The sequence below is a fragment of the Molossus molossus genome, unplaced genomic scaffold (genome assembly GCF_014108415.1).
Source record: "Molossus molossus isolate mMolMol1 unplaced genomic scaffold, mMolMol1.p scaffold_m16_p_15, whole genome shotgun sequence".
Lineage (NCBI taxonomy): Eukaryota > Metazoa > Chordata > Mammalia > Chiroptera > Molossidae > Molossus > Molossus molossus.
The window spans coordinates 49,958,945-49,967,112 of NW_023425350.1; the positions used below are offsets into that span (position 1 = coordinate 49,958,945).

At 41.4% G+C, this 8,168-nt stretch overlaps 1 pseudogene; it reads right to left on the bottom strand.

Moving 5' to 3' along the window:
- Nucleotides 1-473: 473 nt before the first annotated feature.
- On the bottom strand, nt 474-1,607 carry LOC118630539 (annotated as a pseudogene).
- Nucleotides 1,608-8,168: the final 6,561 nt, after the last annotated feature.

Consider the following 8,168-nt stretch of genomic DNA (forward strand, 5'->3'; position numbering starts at 1 on the left):
CTTAAAACACTTAACATTTGCTTGTTGGAAGCAATGGCATAAGATTCAACGTGTTTTACTTCTCTCCTTACAAGAACATAAAAATTATGGAAGGGGAACTTAACAGGAAATTAAAAAATGGTAACACAGTTTTTTCTTTTTGCAGTCCTTGGGTAGTTATGACAGAGTAGGTTCCACTTTTTGCTTGTTTTTTTGAGCAGGGATCTTGGTCGGAAGTTTTTTTTTTTTTTTTTATCCTCACCCGAGGATATTTTTCCATTATTTGTACAGATAGAGTGGGAGGGAGAGAGAGAGAGAAACATCGACGTGAAAGGGACACATCGAGTGGCTGCCACCCGCACGACCAACCAGGGCCGGGGACAAACTGCAACCGAAGTACATGCCCTTAGTGGGAACTGAACCTGGGTCTCTCCGGACCGCAGGCCGACCCTCTAACCGCTGAGCCAAACTGGCCAGGGCCGGAAGTTTTGTTTTTAACATCCACTTCTGGCTCCCCCTCTATCAGATCTGCTTCCTCTGCAGCCACCCTGGTGCTCGGCAGCTGGAACTGCTGTAGGAGTCATGTGGCAGAAGGTACCCCCTCTCCACTGAATGGGGAATCCCTCTTTCTTGTCTGCCAACCTGATCATGACTTGAATAGAGAATACTTCGGCCTGAGTTACTGTCTGGACTTCCACCCTTCCTGTCATGGGAGCCACTGTACCCACCACAGAGACTGCTTCCTGTAGGTGGAGCATCACCTGAGTTACCGTAACTGTCAGATGAATCTCCGGAGGAACCACCACTCGGATGAGCAGAATAGTCACCATGGTGACCATAGCCATTTCTATCACCATAACCTCTTGATGGATAGTGAGCTGGAATGACCACAATCACGATAAGTATAATCGCCGGGTGGTGGGGCATAATCTCTTGAATCATGAGAATTTTGGTGATCTCTGCAAGAATAGCTGTCTTTAGCAGGATACCCATTATCTCTTGGGACAAATAATCATCTTTAGGAGAAGGCAGGGGTTCCCCTGGGGGTGGGCCTCCCTAACCATCTCTTCCACGTGATACAAGAGCTCTTCCTCCCATTCCACTGCTGCTTTGAACTGGTTCCGAGGAGCAGATCTTTTAGGAGGAGGACCCCTCTTCTCAGCGGTGGTCCTGTTTTTACTGAAAGTGGGTCCCTGGAAGAAATCGTGTTAAAATTCATGGCAAAGCCACCATTGTTCATGTGCCCTCCACGTGCGGTCCCCTGGTTCCTCCACCTTCTCCTCTCCCTCCTCTCCCTCCTCTAGGGCCTCTTGGAGGGCTTCTGCTTCTTGGAGGCAGAGGTGGTCCATGTCTTCACTTCAAATGATGACTTAGTGGCTTGTTCTACCATGATGGCTTTGTCATCTAAGGACTTTCCATTTATGTCTCTGGCTGCTTCCTTGGCATCTGCAAGGCTTTCAAAGAGTGACAAAAGCAAATCCTCTTGATTTGTTGGTTTCGTGATCTTTCATCAAGAGTACTTCCACTATTGGTCCATACTTGCTAAGTACTGCTTCAAGGGCTTTCTCACTTGTTTCTGTATTGAGGCCAGCAATGAAAAGCTTTCCCGGGTGATCACCTTTAACCATTCCCCCCTTGATGAGAGTCATAGTTCGGGGGGTGACAGTTTCTAGCTCTCTGAGCTCATGGAGCTGGCCCACAGGGCTTCCTAGCGGCTCAGCGCCAGGGAGGGTCTCTGGCTCCAAAGGAAAGAGAGAACCCACTGGAAGTACCGTGCAACAAACCAATGGATACATTTTAAACAACAGACTACTATTTCAATGAAAATGAACCATTTAGAGCTATATGAAATAATATAAATGCATCTCTAAATACTAAACAAAAAAATAACATCCTCAAGAATATGGATAATAGGATTCCATATAGTTCTAAAACAAGCAAAATTAAGCTACATAATCAAAACAGTTTTGGGTTGACATAGAGGCAGACATATAGACCAATGGAATAGAATAGAGAGCCCAGAAATAAATCCTTGCACAGGTGGTCAAATGATTTTCAACAAGGGTGCAAAGACCCTTCAGTGGGGGAAAGGACAGTCCAACAAATAGTGTTGTCAATACTGGTATCTACATGCAAACAACAACAACAACAACAACAACAACAACAGAAAAGCTTACCTCACACCATATAAAAAAATTAACTGAAAATAGATCAAGACCTAAATTAAAGACCTAAAAGTATAAAACTCGTAGAAAAAAACATAGGGGAAAAGCTTTATGACACTGAGTTTGGCAATGATTTCTTGGATGTAGCACTGAATACACAAGCAATAAAAGTAAAAATAAGTAAATTGGACTACATCAAAATTAAAAACTTCTCTGCATCAAAGGGCATCGTCAACAGTGTAAAAAGGCAATCTATGGAATGGGAGAAACTATTTGTAAATCCTTATCTGGTAAGGCTTAATATCCAGAATATATAACAAATTTCTACTACTCAACAATAAAAAGCCAAATAACTATTAAAAAATGGACAAAGGACTCAAATACACATTTCTCCAGAGAAGATATACAAATAACCAACAAGGACATGAAAAGATGCTCAACATCACTAATCATTAGGGTAATGCAAACCAATATCATAATGAAGTATCACCTCACATCCAATATAGTGGCTGGAATTAAAAAAAAAACAAAAAACACAAAAAAGACAGAAAACAGGTGCTGATGAGGATGTGGAAAAATTGGAACTCTGTGTACTGTTGGTGAAGTGTACAATGGTGCACCCTTTATAGAAAATAGTATGGTGTTTCCTTGAGGCAAAAAAAAAAAAAAAAATAGAATTGCCATGGCCGGTTTGGTTCAGCGGTTGGAGCGTCAGCCTGCGGTCCTGAGAGACCCGGGTTCGGTTCCTGCTAAGGGCGCGTACCTCGGTTGCAGTTTGTCCCCGGCCCTGGTCGGTTTTGCGGGTGGCAGCCACTCGATGTGTTCCTTTCACATCGATGTTTCTCTCTCTCTCTCTTTTCTTCTCTCTTCCTCCCACTCTACCTGAACAAAAAATGGAAAAATGTCCTCGGGTGAGGATAAAAAAAAAAAAAGAATTACCATATGGCCCAACAATATTACTTATGAGTATATATCTAAAATAATTGAAAGCAGTGTCTTGAAGAGATAATTGTACAATAATGTTCATAGCAACATTATTCACAATAGCTAAAAGGTGGAAGCAGCCCAAATGTTTATTGAAAAATAGACAAAAATTGGCATATACATATAAAAGAATGTTAATTTGTCCTTCAAAAGGAAGAAAATTCTGACACATTTGACAACATAGATGAATCTTGAAGACCTTATAGCATGCAAGAAATAAGCTAGTCAAAAAAAGACAAATATGTGATTTCACTTACTCATAGAAACAGAAAGTATGGTGGTTACCCAGGGGAGGGTTGAGGGGGAAACGGGAGTTGTTTAATGGGTATAAAGGTTCAGTTTGCAAGATGAAAAGTTCTGGAGCTCTGTTACACAACACTGTGAGTGTACTTAATGCTACTGAGCTCTACACTTAGAAATAATTAAGACGGACATTTGTATGATACATGTCTTTTACTACAATTAAGAACTTTGAAAAACAAGCAAAATTACTATACTGGTTAGAGATACACTTCTATGTGTGCATTTATATGTGCATTTAAATGATGAAGGAAAACGGAAAAGGATTATCATGCAGTCCAGAGAGTAGTGATCTCTGGGAGAGATGACATACGAATTTGCGTGGATAATGTCTGAATGTACACTCACAAATGCTAAATACCGCAGGAGCAGATAGGAGAATGTGGGCCTTGTCACTAGGTGGACCTGGGTTTCACTCTTAGCTTTGACACTTATTAGACTTCACAGAGTTTCTTAGTCTTTCTGAGCCTCAATTTTTCCTTCAACAAAATGGAGATAATGATACCTGCCTTGGATGCATAGACTAGGTGTTTTACAAACATAGCTATGGGGATTGAGAGAAGTCTGGGCTGGATTCTGAGGGATGGATAGGATGCTTTCTCTGACTTGCTTTTCACCTGCTTTTTTGTTGCTCTGACAAAGTATGCATCCCTCCCCAACTGCCTGCCTTTGCTGTTACCATGGTGATCCAGGTTCTATTTAGCAGGAGTTAGTGATAGGACAGAGTGTTTTTGCAATTTGTGAAATCTCACTCTCTAAAATAAGGACCAAACAGTCACAGCAGCAGTGACAATGTGTGCTGGGAGAATTTCTGCCACCTCTCAGTCACACAGTAAGTAGAGAACACACTGTCAGCCTGGTGTGGTGCCAGGTCCTGGATATCTGGGTTAGGAGGGACAGCGGTCATCTGCACTGATAAGATACAGCAGTTGAAGGTGGCCGTTGGCTTTTTAGTTTTCTTTCCCTTCAGTTTCTTTTCTATGCCTCATGCCGTCATGTTCTGCTCCTTTCTACCATCAAACACCTGCTCTCAGATAATTTATTTTGTTTTTTTAAAAAAATTTTTTTCCTTTATTGATTTTTAGAGAGAGAGTTTCTAACAAGTGCCAGGCCCATTCTAGATGCTGGGGTTGCTGCCTGCCTTTGGCTCATTGCCCTGAAAGTGGTAGTTACAGGTTCAGACTGAAAATCCAACTAGTAGGATCCAGTGGGACTGAGTCCAGCTAGCACTGAGTTCACGCTACAGAAACAGGTCGGGTAAAACAGCATGTAAAGAATCTTTGGTTTCATGGGTGATCCGGCAATTCCACCCAGAGAGTGCACACGAGTTTCTGTGACCGAGGTCAAAGTACGCGAGATTCATCTTGAAACAGAGAATGCACCGTCCTAGTTCCCTACCTGTCTCTTTGTATGATTCTAGTTACGGAGTCCCAAGGCTTGAGTTCCCAGTAAACAAGACAGTAACCAACTTTTGGTATGCAGTAGTCTCTGTTTCTGCAAACACAGGATGATTTCCCCCCGCAGAACTGCTGCTCACCCTTTACTCATATAGTTCATGTCCTTTACCCATTTTCTACTGTCTTTATTCTATTTCCTCATATGAATTATTATTGCATCAGAGAAATAAGCCTTTTGGTCCTGACCAGGTGGCTCATTTGGTTGGAGCACCATCCCATACACCAAAAGGTTGTGGGTTCAATTCTGTTCAAGGCACATATGTAGGTTGTGGGTTCGATCCCATGATCGGGGTGCATAGGGGAGGCAACCGATCAATGTTTCTCTCTCACATCAATGTCTCTCTCTCTCTCTTCTTCTTCTTTCCCCTCTCTCTAAAATTAATAAAAACATATCCTTGGGTGAGGATAAAAAAAACGAAATAAGCCTTTTGGCCCCTATGGAAATGGTGCCTCTTTTTCAGGGCTGACGTGAATCTAATGATCGATTTCCCCTGGCTGCCCAGCACCACAGCCCAGAGGTGACAATGAGATGCCAGGTGTTGTGTGGAGCTTGCAGGCTCTGGAATGAGACAGACCTGGATCAAACCCAGCCCACTGTCTTTCTGAGCTGAGCTGCTTTGGGCAAGTCATTTAACTTCTCTCTGCTTCTGGCCTCATTTGTAAAACAGGAGTAATAATAATAGCTGCCTCTTTAGATTAGGATGGTTAGATGAGATTAAAAATAAGCGAAGAATTTGGCACAAAGCCAACACATAGTAAGTATTCAATAAATTTTAGCTATTATTATTATTTTGAATTCATATTGATTAAGGTACTTATGAAGCAGGCCATTTTAAAAGCAGTTGATAGCACTTGGAAGAGTAATACAAAGCATAGATCCACTGACATCTGTTTTTTTCCATAAAGAGGTGAATTATTTCCTTTAATATTGTTCTTAATATCCTAGAAAGTACGAGCTTGAAAAAGACCCAACTATCCAAAAATAAGCAAACAAACCAAATGTGACTGAATCCTATTCATTTCGTAGAATTACAGAATGGGGTTGTTGAAAGGAATTTAGATGTTGTCTGGCCCAGTTTCCCTTCCCAGAGTTATTTGGTAAGAAAATAAACCCAAATTTTAATTTTTTTCCCTATAAATGTCTTTTAAAGTGTCGTTTAAAGAAAGAAATGGGAAGTCTGTTTGATTCAGAATGAAATATACATGTTTCAAAACACTAAAGTGTTGAAATATTTTCAGAACCAAATTATGATCTGATATTTCATTTAGTTTTAACTCTGTTTGGGAAACCATTGATCAATCTATTTATACTTTGGACTATAATCCAATATTACTTTATTTTATTGCTCAAACTGTTCCAGCTTTGGCCGTTGGGTTCTTTCAGTTGGCTCCTATGTCCCTTTGACATACCCATCATTGTGTTTTATTATTTTTTTTAATTAAAAATATTTTTAAAAGGGGACTCTAGTGCACTGCTGGTGGGAATGCAGACTGGTACAGCCACTATGGAAAACAATATGGTGTTACCTCAAAAAATTAAAAATTGAACTTCCATTTGACCCAGTGATCCCACTTCTAGGAATATACCCTATGAAGCCTGAAACACCAATCAGAAAGAACAAATGTACCCCCATGTTCATAGCAGCACTATTTACAATAGCTAAGATCTGGAAACAGCCCAAGTGTCCATCAATAGACAAATGGATCAAAAAGCTGTGGTACATATACACGATGGAGTACTATGCAGCTGTAAGAAAGAAAGATCTCTTATCCTTTGAGACGACATGGAGGGACCTGGGAAGTATTATCCTAAGTGAAACAAGCCAAGCAGAAGAAGACAAATACCACATGATCTCACTTATATATAGAATATAATGAATATAACAGTCTGAGGAATAGGGTAGACCTAGAAACACGGAAGTAGGGTACAGACTGACAACCCTCAGAAGAGGGGGTGGTGGGGGGTGGGAAGAGATAAACCACAGAACTTGTACGCATAACCAATGGACATGGACAACAAAGCTGGAGACGGGGTGGGGGGGGCGATGGGGAGGAGGGTGTCAATGGGGTAACAAATGAGAAACATCTGTAACAAAAATAAAATTAAAAAAATAAAAATAAAAATATTTTTAGCATTTTCTTACTTTATGGCACTACAAGATGCTCCAGGCTCATCTTGCATATTTCTTGCCCCTAGAACCATCTATTTTTCAAAAGAGCCTTAATTCCTTTTGTTGGAGAATAGTGTATCAAGATCTGGGCATCTAGTTATGTGTCTTAATCCATGCAGGCTGCTATAACAAACTACCACAAACTGAGTGGTTTATAAGGACAGAAATGTATTTATCACAGTTCTGGAGGTAGGAAGTCCAAGATCAGAATGTCAGCATAGTTGGGTCCTGGTGAGGGCCTTCTTCTGGGTTGCAGATTGTCTTCTTATTGTATCCCCAAGTGACAAAAGAGCAGAGAGAAAGAAAGGAAGATGTCTCCTGCCTTTTTGTGAGGGCACTAATCCCATTCACCAGGGCTCCACCCTCAAGGTCCAACTACTCCCAAGGGCCCCCTCTTCAAATACCATCATGCTGGGGACTAAGATTTCAAAATAGGAATTGGGGGATGGGGTGGGGAGCATAAATATTCAGTCCATAGCATATTGTGCCTGTTATTGCCAGGGTGTTGTTGCTTCCGTCAGCTGACAAAGCAAGGAAATACATGTGGAAATGTGTTCTTTGAAGCAAATAGGTGTATGTATATTCATACTTTTATGTTTCTTTTATCATTTCCACTTGAATTTTGTGACAATGTGCCTGTTGGGAGGGAGTTACTCATTATGTCGGCTGGGTTTCCTACTTTGAGCCTGAGGCCCATTGGGCACCCGCTAGATGTTCTCTAATGGGTTTACGTGAATTAGACACTTAAGGCTTTCCTTTTGTTGGGAGGTAATTTTCTAGGGAGTCTCTGGTGTTTCTCTATAAATACAAGTAGAGGCACTGTTTTTTCATGGATGTTTGTTTAGTAAACAACAGCCTTGGGAAATGTAGTATCTCCTTCCAGAGCAAGGGCAGATTTGTTTTCTATCGATTCTAAAAAGAATGATGTCTCCCTCTGAGGCAAAACTCAGGCAGGTTTGCTTGCAGCCCATTATAAAAGATCCCAGTTCCCTAAGCTCAGGGCTCCTCAGCTGTGATGCAAACCTCTGGCGTGTGCCGCATCCCTCTGGGCCTCTCCCCCCTGCCTCATAGCATTTGGGGGCAAGAGAAAGAACACAAGCGTGAAGCTCAGT